Genomic DNA, 15,677 nt, shown 5'->3' on the forward strand with positions numbered 1-15,677 from the left:
TTGTGAGGCTTTTACCTTTAAAAAAATACAGAACATTACGTTAATTTATTGAGCATATACTCTTTGAAGTACCCTGGCATAGAAATGGTAAATGAATATGATAATTATGGGTAGTTATAAAATATGATGAAATATAAAAAAGTGGCTGTATAAGGGGAAGTGTATAATTTAATTATAATTATAATTGAATGTGTTCACCATTTCTTTGACATGTTTTCACTATTTTACTTTTTCCCCCCTTCATTGTTGTATTGGTCCTGTGATGAGTTTTTAAAAATGCTAATATTTTTTTTGTATTCAATGTCAGATTTGAAGAAGTACCTCATATCAGCTTCCCGTATATCAAAAGATTGTGATATTTCCATCTGATACCTTTACTGTTTATAAAACAATGAAACAAGACAAAATACACATTAAAAAAAAAATAAAAATCTTAATATCTAATAATAAAAAAATATTATTACATGTTGCTACAGACAAATTTAAGGTTTTTAAAATATTTTGTGCAGTAAAACAAGACATAAATACTGATTAAGATAAAAAGAATTAGAATTTTTATTTAGATTTTTTTATTATTTTTTTTCTTGGAATTCAAAATTATGGTGCTTTTTGTCCTTTTTTGGATTCACTGTTTGCTTTTATTGTATAGAAAAGAGCAACTTTCCACAAAGGAAAGAAAATCAAACAGGTTTGAAACAACATGAGGGTGAGTAAATAATGGCAGAAATCTCATTTTTGGGTGATAATTTTTAATTGTTTTTACAATGAACATGAACAATGAAATAGATTGCATCCATTATTAGTCAGGAGTTACTATTAATAAAATAACGTTTAAAAGAAGCTCAGGGAAGATGTTCATTAAATACACAATAATATGCGGACAAATACTGGGAAAGAGAATAAATGGATAGGGACTGACACTTTTGTGATCATGTAACACAGCAGTGTGATTCTCTGAACATGCACCAGAGGTCAGAAGTGCTCTATAGTGTGCACTGCAGTACATAATCATGAGACGCCTGCAGTTAATATGGGAGTTATGGCAGGGTTCTACACTTACATTTTTCTTTAGAAGAAGCTGCGTTCCTAATTTAGGAGCACAGTCAGAAATGTAGGAGCACCTTCTGATTAAGGATATAAATTAAATTTCCCATTATGTGGATTTATTTTTTTAGCTTCAGTTAAATTCTAGTTTTTTTGTTTTTTTTCACCTTTTACCTTTTAAAATGGCAACCTTAGTAAATGAGTAATTTCTTTATGTCAGACTCTTACATTTAAATGGATACATTTGTTTAAAGATTTTAATTAAAATGGTAAATTTGATTAGAATAGTAAGACAATTAAATTGACGTGAAAACTAAAAAAATCAGTAGGTGGCAGCGGGAAGTCTTTGTCATTGATACATTGATTCATTCAGGAACAAAACTGCTTTGCTTTGTTTTGTGTTTTTTGGAACTATTTTCTTCGGCAAACTGGAGCGAAAACAGATGATATTGTGTCTAAAATGTAAGTCAGTTAATACTCTCTTCTTGTTTATTGAACTGTTGTATAGCCTATATAATCCATATCACATTAGCAATTGTGCTGATATTCTGGAAAACGGCACTCTGGGTCATGTGATAGTTCTTATTTATATCATATATTTATAAATATTAAAAACAAACTCATACAGGGGTATTTTTGCCCCAATATATTACATTTTGGGGGCATTTTAATTGATTTTAGTGGCATTTCCGGTCCAAGCCCAACTAATTATCGATCCTGCATTTGATAATCAAATTTTATTTGACAGGCTGCAGAGAAATAACAGCAGCTCTTAAACATAAATGTACAAAAAATTTAAGTTCAATGTCTAGTCTTGAACATTAAGTATAGTCAACACTTTTGTGTGACTGAAGTCATGAGTGAAACGTAACTGATGCATTTTGGGAGTTGCAGTTTTTAATCCGATTGTATTATACAGCTATTGTACATACTTGGGGTAGTAATTTGAACAAACCTCTGACACTAAGTATTAAACTCTGACCCTATTAAAACACATTGCAATTTATTGGCAACCACCCACAACATCATTTTGCTGGTGAGTTTTGTTAATGAGTATTGTTTCATTAATTACAGTATTCATATAATTTTCCTATTTTCTCAGAAGCCATCATTTTCCAGCATGGTATTCCTTCTCTCCTTGTCTTTTTACTTTCTTTTGCCTCTTCTCATTTGTGATGGAAGGGTGGCAGAATTCAATTTAGTGCAGTAAAAATTAAGACAAAGTAGCCGGAGTTTGGCTTGTCATTTTTATGGAGGCACAGATTTAGATAAAGAGGGAGGAAAAACAACAGTGGCGTATTGATCAAAGCCTCTTGTTCAGGAAATTGATCGTCAGGAATAAAAAGACCTGCGAGATGAAAGATGAAGGGGTAGAAGCACTTGGCATGAGCAGCGTCTCCCTGCCTTCAAATCCAATAACTTCATATAGGCTTGAGCAACTGCAGAACCCAGAACCTGTTGCTTCTGAGAGATGAGGTATGGATCGTTGTTGAAGAAACTCCTCATAGATGAATCTCATCAATATGCCAGGGTTGTATTTCACTTCAAAGTCAAAAGCAAAGATATGAGAAGTTATATTTTGCATAGAGAAAATGAAGCCCATTTTAGGCCCATTAAGATTTATTGCATTGTGACATTAGTTTGCGCTGTAAAGCCACTCCATACATCCAGTTTTCAGATTCAGTGGTTCCCAACTCCAAGTTTAATTTATTGTGATGAACAAAAATCTAGTCTATTTTATTTATTGATTTTTATTGTATTTATTTGCAAATTACAGTGATGAGATACAGTAATGAAAAAATATCAGTGGTTCTTTAAATAGTCATGCATTTTCTTTATTTTATCTTTATAATGAATGTAATTTCTTATTTCTTTCTTTTGAAATTGTGTAATGTTAAATTATGTAGTATGCGTAACCTTCAGATCAGGAGGCGAGTTATGGTTGTGTTCATAAATCTGAAGTCTGCTGAATGTAGAAAATGACTAAAGGTGGACTTTGTGTCTCTATGTTTGTGTGTGTGTATTTTCTCAGACTTTGGTTTTCGGTGTTCTTCGTGTCAGAACACATTACCTGTTCTCTAGCCATCTGTTCACATCTATAACCATCACCAGGGGTGTGAAGTCAACATGCACACACACACACACACACACACACACACACACACACACACACACACACACACACACACACAAACACACACACACACACACTTCACATACTGAAAATAGACACTAAAGGATGCGAGGGTGAATCTCACATAACTTGTCATGGAATATGACCAGGTTATATTTACAACCCCCCCCCCCCCCCCCCCCCCCCACCACCACACACACACCACACACCTTTTTGCAATTATTTTTTAAATGTATGTATTTAATTAATTAATTAGCAAATTAGTGTAATGCAAAATGCAAAATGCAAAAAAAAAAAAAAAAAAAAAAAATATGCAAAAGAAATGCAAATAAAATCTGTTTTTTTTTTCAAATAGACATCTATTTATGATATTTTTTTCTTTTGAATTTACATATCTATAGATAATGTTAGTATTTGTTGAATTGCCTTTAATTTATGCTTGTTTCTAAATAAAAAAGGGGGAAAAAAACACTTTTATCTTACAGAATCACCACTGAGAGCAATGGAATGATGAACTCACAAGTAAAACATCTGGATGCATTTAAGTACCAGTATTGCGAATTTTGGGGGAAAAGAATTTTTGTTTATGATGGAAAATGCAAAGAATCTTAATAGTCCTAAAACAGGCTTTAAAATATTTATGTGTTTATTTAATTTTATGTTTATTTATCAATAGTTTGTTCTTTTTTCATTTAGATTTTGATGTGAACAGGGACATGCTTTCATGAGATAAACCCATTAAAGGGAAAATATTTTATACTTTTGAAGCATTTTTTCGCTTTATCTAAAGTTCACTGCTAATGTTAGTCATGGTTTCTTGCAATCATAATTTAGTTTTTTAGTCATTTATTAGTCATTTTAGCTTTTTTGTTTTTGTTTTGTTTTTTATTACTGTACCTTTAAGATGTCTAGGCTATATGTTAGTGACCTCTGTTATTATTGACTAACCACTGTGTGTTGGTTTAGTTTACATTGCCGTTCATCAAGATGAGTCAAGTTGCAGAATACTGAATCAGTGTTTATATGTAAATGTGGTTGGTCATATGTTAATGAGCGTATGGCCGTGACTCAGTGACCTTTATTTCTGAATGACCAGTTTTTGCAAATGCCTGCAAAGTACATCATATTCTTTTCTTTGAAAAATCCAGTTTTCCATGTTATGGCCCCTTTTAAGCCACTACACTTTGAAAATGAAATCATATTTGCTCTTTAGTGGTAAATTTTTTTTTTACCTGAATCGAGTGAAATGAAGGTGAAATGCCATCTCACGTACGTGTCTAGTCATCCTTTCTTCTCATCCATCACATTTAGAGTCCAGATGAGACCTAGTGATACAGAGGCTTCGTACACACACGCTGCTCTCCGATGATTGATTGGTTGACCTCTGTCCACGATGAAGGTGATATTTAGGATTCTTTTCTTTACCGAGGTTGAAGCGCACCAGATGATTTATGAAAAGAAATAAAAGATGCTTCTTTGACTATAAACTACGTCATTATCATGGCCATGAGAGACTATATATGGAATAGTTTGTGAAACCATTAAGAAGTTTTGAGTAATAAGTCAGTGTTGTATAAAGTTCCCAGTAGTCATACTTGAACAAAAACAAAGATACTGTTTGGGTAAGTGACGTCAGTAAAAGTTATAAGTAACAGATTTTTAATATACTTCAGTTTCAAAAGTAATTGACATTTGTAATGGATTATATAAATGGCAAACTAGTTGAATGGCAGAACCAGGGTGCATGTCAGAAAGTGCCCATATTATATTGATTTAAAAGCTCATCATTTTATTTTTTAAAGCCAGTTCACCATTTTTTGTGCTACGCTGAAAAAAGAAATGCATACAGGTTTGCAATGACATGAGAGTGATTAGAATTTTCATATTTGTCATAACTATCGCTTTAATAACATCATCTCCCAGGAAGTGAGATCATTTTGGAGGGAAAAGCGACCTTACAAAATATTAGCAAGTCTCCAACATTTCTTCTTGTTTGATAAAATTCCACAAATTAGTATGATAGCAACATTTTGAAAGATGGTTAAAAATATCAAAATGATATGAAAACTTAATGTTGATCCTCTGCAGAACTCTCTTGAATGACTTTGTTTGCTGCAGTAGATGTTTGTTATTTCAGCTGACACAGCTATTGTGATCATATTGAAGGTTTTGAACTTTTGCTTGTCCTCTCAGGAGTGATGTACCGAAAAAGAAGTCTCTTAAAATCACTGTTCTGTTCCTCAGACCTCTGAAGAGCCGTAATCGCATGTGACGTTAATCAAGTCTTCTTGCCCAAGGCTCGTGTATATCGGCTCAATGCAGCAGGTGAGAGTTTTTTGCACAGAAATGAGGTTGTCTGTGTTACATCAGATAAGAGAGCGATAGAGTAATACTTTCATCAGGAGAAACGATGACAGGGATGCTTTGACTTCAGAGCTGCGGAAGAACGAGAGTCGGGACAGAATAAAGGAATCATGTTTTATGATCACTATAGGATGGGCTGACAGAGACAAAGTCCACAGATAATCACAGACAGACTTAGCAAAAACCCAAATAAACTTTAGTCGAGACATGTTATGAGTCACAAGGAGGCTTTAATATATTCATTTTCATTTCAAATGAATATTCAAATATTCATTTCACAAAATAATAAAATATTCACTACCTTTCAAAAAGTTTTTTTCTTTTAATTAATTTTATTCAGCAAGGATGCATTAAATTGATCATCAGTAAACAGTAAAGACATTTATAATGTTGCAAAAGATTTCAAATCAGTGCCGTTCTTTTGAACTTTATATACATCAAAGTTTCCTGGGAAAAAAAATGCACAGCAGCAGCACAACTATTTTCAGCACTGATAATAATCATAAATGTTTCTTTAGCAGTAATTTAGCATATTATAATGATTTCTAAAGGATGTGACACTGACACATTTTTTTTTCATGCAAAAATGATACATCACCATAAAAGTAGTCTGTCTTCTGAAATCATACAATAGCTTTTTATGAGAAACAGACTGAAATTTAATTTGTTAACTTATTTCCCTCCACAGTATAGTTTTCAAATCTCAGATGTAATATGAAAAAAACATTGCACCAGATTTCAAATCTTGCGAGTTTGAAATTGTGATGTGGTTGGATGGGAAGATTTTCAGATATTGGAAATGATTTCAGTGAATCACACCTTAAAAGACTTGGAATATAATGCATCCTAATGAATACTTGTGTGGCCTTTTTAGAGCTGAACGCTGTCTATCGTCATTCACTTCCACTGTATGAGAAAGAGCAGTGTATACGTTCTGCCTCGTACAAATTTGGAACAACAAGAGGGTGAGTAAATGATGTCAGAATTCTAATTTTTGGATGAACCGTCCATTTAATCTCATAAATTGTGTACAATCTGCCCTCATCTGGCCAAGACTGGAATTTCACCATATGTTGCTACAACCTTCTAATTTTATAAATATGCCAGTGTTCTTCTTCATACCTTCATTCAGTCCTTCATTTACCCTTCATCTATTTCACCTGCTCTACTACTCATTCCTGGTGTTTTTTTTCTCCATGTGTTTCTCAGCAAGACCACATGTCCCTGTCTGATGACCCCTTATATCCACCTATCTGTCCATGCTGCTCCTCCTCCCTCCTCTCTGCTCCTCCTCATCATCAGTCATCTAGCATGTCTCTCCGTGTCCCTCCTATGCAGCTCCGGCATCCTCTGGTTTAATTAAATGGCCAGGCACGCACGCACGCACACACACACACACACACACACACACACACACACACACACACACACACACACACACACACACACACACACACAAGCACTGATGATGATGATACCCAGTCTTAAAGGCGCATCCAAAAATTAAAATGAATCATTTACTCCTGGCATTTCAAACTCATATGTTGTTACTTTTCCTTGCAACACAAAAGGAGAAATTTTCAAGAAAACATGTGCACTGTATTCATATAGTCATATGATAGCATTTGTGTGACATACAGACTGAAATTGAAGTTGTAAATAGTCTGCCATAGCTTTCAAATAAAATATGGCACATGATGACATCAATTATATCAAACATCATTGGTTCTTCTGTGCCTTGTGACCTAAAAAGTAATTGACATCAAGCATGATGCAAAGGAGCAATGCTTGATTGAAGTGCTGCTGCGAAGGGGAATATTTTTAGTCAATAGTGGCTTAAATTTGGTTTTGTTTCTCGTAGTTGTTAAAATAAACTAAAACTATTAAAAATAAGTTTGCATTACTTTAAATAAAGCTAACACAAAATTCAATCAAAAAATTGTTTTCGTTCATTGAAAAAGCTAAAACAAAACATATATATGAAATGAAATACTAAAAAAAAATTGAAAATGGCCTTGCCTTGGCAAATGATTGAAATAATATGTACAAATATTTAAACCAAGTTTAAGGTGAAGTACTGAAATTACCACAACTAAAACTGAAATAAAAATAAATAAAAGCTATTCAAATTAACAAAAGTCTAATGACAACAAAATTGCTAAAACTGAAAATAAAAGTTAATTAAAAATATTAATCACTAATAGTTTATAAATAATACTAAAATGACACTGTGTACAGCTCCAGAAGACCTAGAAATAGCGTACAAGTCACTTCTTCAGTGCTTTTTGTCTCTTATAAAGTTTTACAGATGATCTGTTGTTGCATGAAAAAGAGTGGTGTGTGTGTGTGTGTGTGTGTGTATAATATATATATATATAATATATATATATATATATATATATATATATATATATATATATATAATTTATTCAGCATTCAGGTTTGGAACAACATGAGGGTGTGTAAATAATGAGCTATTCCTTTAAGTTGAAACAGTGGATGGAGAAGAGGAGAGAGAGGGATGAATACAGAAGAGTCTAACCCTTCTGTTTATTCACTGTCGTTAGGTCTGCGTGTGTGCTTTACTCCCATCACTCCCGCCCTTTCCCATTGGCTGCTTCCCTCTCCCACACACACACACACGCGCGCGCGCGCGCTGGCTCTGAGCTCGGACACCAGAGTTGACGTTCTCGAGCGGAGGTCGAGAGAGGGACAGATGGGAACCGCACACACACCGGAAAGAGGCACACGACGCTCCGTGCAGCACTGATCACGACCGACACATCGAGAAGAGACTCACGCATCGAAAAGAGGACAGTGAGACGGAGGAAAGAAGATGCTACTGAATCAGCAGGATGGGACTGAGAAACCTGAGCATCTCCGAAGCTTCCTGAAGACGACAGCAAGATCTCTTTTGAGTTTCAAGCGCTTCTGAAAAAGGACAGTTCTGAACGCCTCGTGCACTTGTGCACTTGTGCTCGGATCGAACGGCAAGTTTCTGGTGAGTAACTTTCGCTCGTGTGTAAAGGACAGTTTCCTTGCATGGACTGGTCAGATCTTATAGTTCCCAAAGGCGCTGTGCTTTATGTTTTGATTGTCCACGTGTGCAAAAGTCAAAACGCAAGCGTTAAGAGATGATCCGGCTGGATCTAAGCAGCTGTGCTCTATTAAAATGATGAGATCGCACGGATGGGAAGACAAAACAGCACAGTCAGTTTTCACACACACACACACACACACACACACACACACACACACACACACACACACACACACACACACACACACACACACACACACACACAGTCAAACATATCAGTGCTTCATTGCATTCATGCTGACACAAACTGTGAAAGCACACACAGTTTTTGAGATCGTTTTATCGGGTCAGACAAGAAACGACATGAAAGTCGGGCTGCTTTGAGAAAACCTGGTGTTCAGTTATAGCTACTAAATTTGCCAGGTACAAAAGCACTTCACCCTGAATTCAAAAGACAGCGTGAGTCAGTGTGTGTGTGTGTGTCGTGAATAACAGAATGAAAGTGCAATCCTGAGAACTGCAGAGGTCATGTCAGATTCACAACCTTGTGTTTTGGGGAGCTGGGCGATTGTGGTAGTTGGTTTAGGTAAACATATGTGTTGACTTTAACATTAAAAGTCTAGCACCAGACCTGTCAGATGTGCCAAGTGGTCTTCTTTAAGTCAGTGGCAGGCAAATTGAGGCAATTACCTGGCCATGAATATTGTTTACTTGCCTTGAAACTGTATTTTGCTTTATGTACCTTATGTACCTTTCAAAAGTCAGTAAGATTTTTATTATTATTATTTTTTTAAATAAATGAATACTTTTATCAAGGATGCATTAACTGGATCAAACGTGACAGTAAATACTTAAATTGTTACAAAAAGGTTCTATTTCAAATAAATGCTGTTCTTTTGAACCTTCTATTCATCAAAGAAACCTGAATTAGGGTTTCCCCAAAAATATGAAGCAGCACAGCTGTTTTCAACACTGATAATAATCAGAAATGTTTCTTGAGCAGCAATTCAGCTTATTAAGAGTGATTTCTGAAGGATCATGTGACACTGAAGACTGGAGTAATGATAAATCGCAGGTAAACATTTCATTTTACAATATGTTCAGATAGGTTGAGGCTTAGATAAGTTGATGTTTGCAATATTAATAATGCATTATGCTTAGCTTTTTAAATCACATCAGTTGTGTCAGTCTGTCATTATTAAGTTACGATTCATATATTTACAAAATAAAAGTATAATTTTAATATTGCAGTTTTAAAAAATTGCCCGACTTGATTTTATCCATTGGGAATTGACTGGAAATTGGGTGTGGTATAACCAAATAGAGTGAGCTGATTAGAGGGCAAGTGTCGAATATTTATGATGTGTCGTCCGAAAAGGAAAGTCAATTCAGAAAGAAGGAATGCTCTTATATTTTGATAAAACATTACAAAGACAAACATTAATTTATTCGTGATCACATGCACAACATGAATCGTGCACAACAAGACCTGGAAGGTTTAAGGCATTAAGAAAGTGAATGGGGTTAATGCTGATTTCATGCTGACTATGATTTTGGCCCGTTCATGCGTATACTCAGTCTTCGTGTTGTGCTTGTGTGCTTCCAAAAACCTGCTGTGGAGAATCTGTAAACAGCATTGAGATTCACAAACTAGGTTCTCCATTAACCATGAAGCCGGTGTAATGCATGTACTGTCAGACGCTGTTTGTGTCACTCATTCACCTTCTGTCCACTGTGTCACTCCCACTCCACATTCATTCGCATTTCGCCGTGAAGTTGCTTTCTCCCGGAGATCACATCACATCAGGGCTCCAGATGCACTTTTGGCTTCCAACCAGACACTTAAGCTTCCTTATCCTCCTCAAACCTTCCACCCCAATTATCTCTTTCTCTCTCTTTCGCTGTGTTTCATCGCTTCCACGCTTGTAGACTCAGCCAAAACAGTGGATTTGAACTCTAGGGTTCTCGTATGAATGGGATCTGGAGTTGATAGTTTAGAGTTGATTATGGTCATTTTTAAACGAGATTCCCAGCAATTAGCCAGCTGGGCTCAGCGCGTGCTGGACGCAGGTCATTATCGGCCCAGTGGGCAGAACCAGCGCACTTTAGGACCTGCCAAATGAAGCATTTGGGAAGAGTATGTTCATCTAATCCCACCAATCAAAGCATTAAGGGTACGTAAACAAGAAGTCATTGAACCAAATGGTCAGGGTTTGACTGGTTAGCGTGGCCAGTTAACCCCTGCTTGGAGATTGTGTAACTACAAGCCTTAATATCTAATGCAATTTTGCTTTTTAAGTAAAAGCATTTAATTTTAAGGACATTTAAATGTGTTTTTACTGCAAAACAAGAACACTGAATACAAAAAATTTGATGATGCTTATTCAAAAGTATTTTTTGTTGCAAGCAAAATATAAATCTAAAATAGATTTATATTGTGATTACAAGCCTTAATATCTTTAAAAAAAAAAACATTTTTTAAAAGACACTTAAATATTTTTTACTGCAAAACAAAAACACTGAATATTTTTTTGATGCTCATTCAACATTTTTTTTATATAAAAAATATAAATCTTAAAATATTTTATATTTTAGCTGAAGCTTTTAAAGTTATTTAAAATTGTAAGTTATTTTCATACATTAAACATTTTATTTCATATTTTTTATTTTTCACATTATTTATTAAAATAATTCTAATAATATTGTAAAAAAAAAAAAAAAAAAAAAAAAAAAAACTTATGTAACCTTGACTTATTGATCACATAAGTTTTTCCATTAACTCATCAAAAATAATTTAAAACCAGTTTCCAATTTGATTAAACTTAGGAATTTAGGGCAGCAACTGAATACAAGTTTGAAGTGAAAGGATCAGTTAAAAGGATTTGACCACCTTCATTCAGTTAAATGTGACAATTTGTCGATGAGGCAGCCGCAGCGTTTATTTGTTCCAGGCTTAGTCACAGTGAAATGTGCATTTTAAATGTCCATCTGGAGTTTGTTAACCAGTGCTTCTCATCGCTTCGTTTCTAATTGATAGCACTGTTGTTGTGACATAGGCCTAATCATTTAGCCAACCAGTGCATTGTTAATTATTCATGCGTGATGTTTTCATTCTCATTCTTTAATGCTGCTGCAGTCCTGCTGAGTGACAGATCTGTTCTGTTGGCACATGCATGTCAAGGAGATTGGCTGTTTTTTATGTTTGTCCACAAAACACAACTGAAATGTAATCCATTGCTATTAAGTGAAGCACTCAGTCACATTTGCCTAACAGGTGTGTGTGTTTTAGAAGGCATTTGATGGTATTTGATGAGCACTTTTCAACTAGTCAGGCTTTGAGACCAGATGCTGGTCAGTTTTATTTTAGTAAACTACAAGAGTCTCTTATTTTTAAACTGCTTTTTTTTCTTTTTTTTTGTACTTCTCTAATAAACCTATTTGGCATAACATATTTCGCAAGACACGATAACTGTATTTACAAAAATAATCCTCACACACCATTGTTTGTTAATATTGAGTTTCCTCCTCAAGCATCAATAACTGTTTGTCCTCTTGTGATGATTGTGCAGGAGCCCCTGTTACTCCTGAGCGGCGAAGCTGCCCACTGTTCTTGACAAAAATCCTGTCATTTTGTTGGTTTCCCAGCATGCTCTTCACATATGAATTCTCAGCCATTGTGGCTCAGTTGTGTTGAGATTTAGCTTTGCCTCTCCAGACATCTGAGGGACTCATTCACAACTAGCACAAAGGACTGCAAGCAATTGCTGATGCTCAGAGAAGCAATATTAAGAACAAAGGGTGTTTTTTAAATTATTTAAACATTTAAAATTTTTTTGTAAATGTCTATAATTTAGTTCTACTTCCACAGTGGAGCACTAAAAAATAGAAAACCAATTATCTAATTTAAGATTTTATCTTTTTTTTTTTTTTTAAGCCAAATTCTTACAGGTTTTGCAAGGAATGTGTAAAATGAGCTGGTAAAGCTGGATAACCTCGCTGGTAAAGCTGGATAACCTCGCTGGTTAAGCTAGTTAACCTCGCTGGTAAAGCTGGATAACCTCGCTGGTAAAGCTGGATAACCTCGCTGGTTAAGCTAGTTAAGTTAGTTAGTGAGTTCTCCATCTCCATTTGACAACAGCACTAGTATAGAATTTACAACTTCCTCCGAATACCCTGTAAACCTTGAGGTCCCTGCAACAAACAGCCAGCGAGACAATATCATGCATCAGTAGGTTAACTTCATGAAAAATGGGCCAAATCCTGATTCAACCAGGCAGTGTTTATGGATTATGTAACTTTTATTACATGCAATGACATAGCACATTAATACACAACAGAAGAGCTGCACAGGGTGAGAAGACTGCTGAAGAAATAGCTCATTTATTTCCTTATAACCGTTATTGCTTTAAATTGTCATTTAGGGAATTTGGCTACAGTAATGCCAATTCATGGGGATTTATTATTTTATCAATCATGTTGTGGTGCACAAACTCTGCTTTCTGACAACTGATCCTTAGTTATCTTCATTATATGTCAGTTTGTTGACTATACCTGTATATTTATTCTGAAAAAAAAAAAATATGTGGCTATTTGTTTGATGAATTTTGTGATTGGTGGATGATATATTATTCAATATTTTCATTGGTTGTTTGCAAGTTTGAATTTTGTCCTGGTTTGCATTTAAAGGAACTATACACCTGCAACGTGATGGCAAAATAAAATTTTGGTTTTTATACTGTACAAACTGTATTTTCTATCGCCCTACACCTACCCTACATCTAAACCTAGTCCTTACAGAAAAGTACTGGGAATTTTTGGATTTCATAAAACACCGTTTTGAATGTTTTTAAGCCTTTTGTTTTGTGGGGACACGGGGAGTGTCCTCATGAACCATGTAATTATACAATATATAATATATAGACATGAAAATATGTAGACACTTAAAAATATATAGATATTTAAAAAAATGAAGATGAAAAGTGCAACAAAATTATTAAAACTTTAAAATTAAAATAAAAAAAAAATACATTTAATTCACATTTTTAATAAAAAAATTATATTAAAAATTATAAAATAACATTGGTGTCTGTGAACAAATAAAGGGCTGTTCAATAGCAAAAAATAGGACATGTTCTTGTGCACAGTTGTTGGTCTATGCACACCAGGGTTATTATAATTAATTATTATAACTAAAATTAAAGCCATAAACAATTTCATTAATTGAAAAGAAATAAATGCTAACTGAAATAAAATAAAATCTAAAAAACTTTAACTTATTTTATTTAAGCTAGTTTTTATTTAGTTTAATTTGATGCACTAAAATAACTAAAACTGAAATAAAAATAAATAAAAACTACAACAACAAAAACTAATAAAAATTAGAAAAACACAACAAAATTACTAAAACCTGTACAAAAATTTTAATGAAACAGAAAATATAAGAACTCTTATTAAAAAAAAAATTGTAATACAATTATATAGTATACTAAAATAACTAAACAAATAAAAAAAGTGCAAAATTTTCACATATTTTGTGTATTTATGTAGTTCAGTATTAAAGACCCATTCAAAGGCGAAATCATTCTGAAAACCGTTGCGGTTCACACCACAATTATAACAATTATAGCACAGAAAAACAATATCATTGGAATCACTTTCAGAATGATTTTGAACGATTAAAAACATTGATAGCCAATCAGAATCCATTCGACTTTAAAGAGATTGAGCATTTAATTTGGCGGATGACAAAACAGCAGCGTGTGCTTATAAGAAACAGAACGATATTGTTCCTCGCTGTGGATACCAATATAATTATTGCTATATTTATATTTATATTTATAGTTATCATTCTTTGTGTGATGAGTCTTTACAGAATATACGATTATAAATACTCCTTCTATTTTGTTTTATTATGTTTTGTCTGTTCGGTGTTTAACGTGTGACTTTTCATGTTGTTGTTTTTTTCAACTCAAGCTCAATTTCAATAAGCATTATCACAAAGTGACACTGCTACCGTAAACTATCCAAGTCTCACTTGGACGCACACTTTCAGTTTTACACCCGCCGGTCAGGTCTTTAATAAGTTGTTTTCTCTTCTGAAAAAGTTCTTTCTGCGCTGTGTAGGTGTTTTCTGATGTATAAATGAGTGTTGGTTCAGCTGGTTCACGCTTCCTCCTTCTCCCTCTATCATTCTCGCAGCACATAAACACACAAAATACATGCACGGTACCACTGTGCACATAATCATGACCATGGCTGACACTGATTACTTCTGCAGATGGGAAACTGAGGGGGGTGTTTATGAATGGAAATATTCCAGGTATTCCAGAGCTTAAAGCCTACTTGAAATCGAAATGGACCCTATTTACCTTCTTACACGTTCCGTACACGTCCCTGGTCCTATTGTGCATGATTCATTGTGCTGGTTCTTTCAAAGTAAAAATTTTTTGTCTTTATAATCTTTTAACAGATTATAGTAACTTCCTCCACCTCAGAAACAATGCTCTTCCTCGTGGCTCCATTCTGATAAAAAAGAAGTGGTTTTAACCAGAGATTTAAGATTTCAGGGAGACTAAAGGCTGTTTGTGCCCAGATTTTTGTCCCGATTTACAGTCTGGACAAGTTGATGCTAATTGCTGAAAGTCAGAGCCAGTCTGCAGAATTTTGACAAATTTCATGGAAAATCGTGTAGTGTGTGATGGTCACTGACTGTGATTTTTTAGCTTCAGACTTTGATTGCAATTTGATATTTTGAGCTGGTTTTAGAACACATATTGTTTTTATTTGTCACATGTCTCCTAGCAACAAGACGCGTGTTTTTGTGTGAGTTTGTGGTGTTCTGAATGACTTGATAGTTTGGTAGTGTATGATGCCCAGTATTTCAGTGGGCAAGTGTATGATGATTTTAAAATCTGTTCAAAAGTGATGTAGTGTATTCAGGTAAACGTTTCAAGTTTGCCACTGAAAATTCTGTGCACTGTTTCTATTTAATGGAAGGAAATATGTCCATCTTAATGTCTTAAAAACCTGTATTTCACAATACAGTTTATCCTGATACAGTTATTTTTTTGCTTCCCTTTGAAATCCATTATATTT

At 34.3% G+C, this 15,677-nt stretch overlaps 1 protein-coding gene across 3 annotated transcripts in view; it reads left to right on the plus strand.

The window, feature by feature from the left end:
• The first annotated feature begins 4,515 nt into the window (after positions 1 to 4,515).
• LOC122142217 (mucin-2) overlaps positions 4,516 to 15,677 on the plus strand; it is a 98,769-nt gene continuing 87,607 nt past the window's right edge. For 2 of the 3 annotated variants that reach the window (XM_042752083.1, XM_042752074.1), the window contains exons 1-3: positions 4,517 to 4,577; positions 5,423 to 5,503; positions 8,110 to 8,543. The gene's annotated coding sequence lies outside the window, so the exon portion shown is untranslated. Of the gene's footprint in view, positions 4,578 to 5,422; positions 5,504 to 8,109; positions 8,544 to 15,677 lie in introns of all 3 variants that reach the window. The other variant, XM_042752089.1, reaches the window with a different exon arrangement.

This window comes from Cyprinus carpio, chromosome A5 (genome assembly GCF_018340385.1).
Source record: "Cyprinus carpio isolate SPL01 chromosome A5, ASM1834038v1, whole genome shotgun sequence".
NCBI lineage: Eukaryota > Metazoa > Chordata > Actinopteri > Cypriniformes > Cyprinidae > Cyprinus > Cyprinus carpio.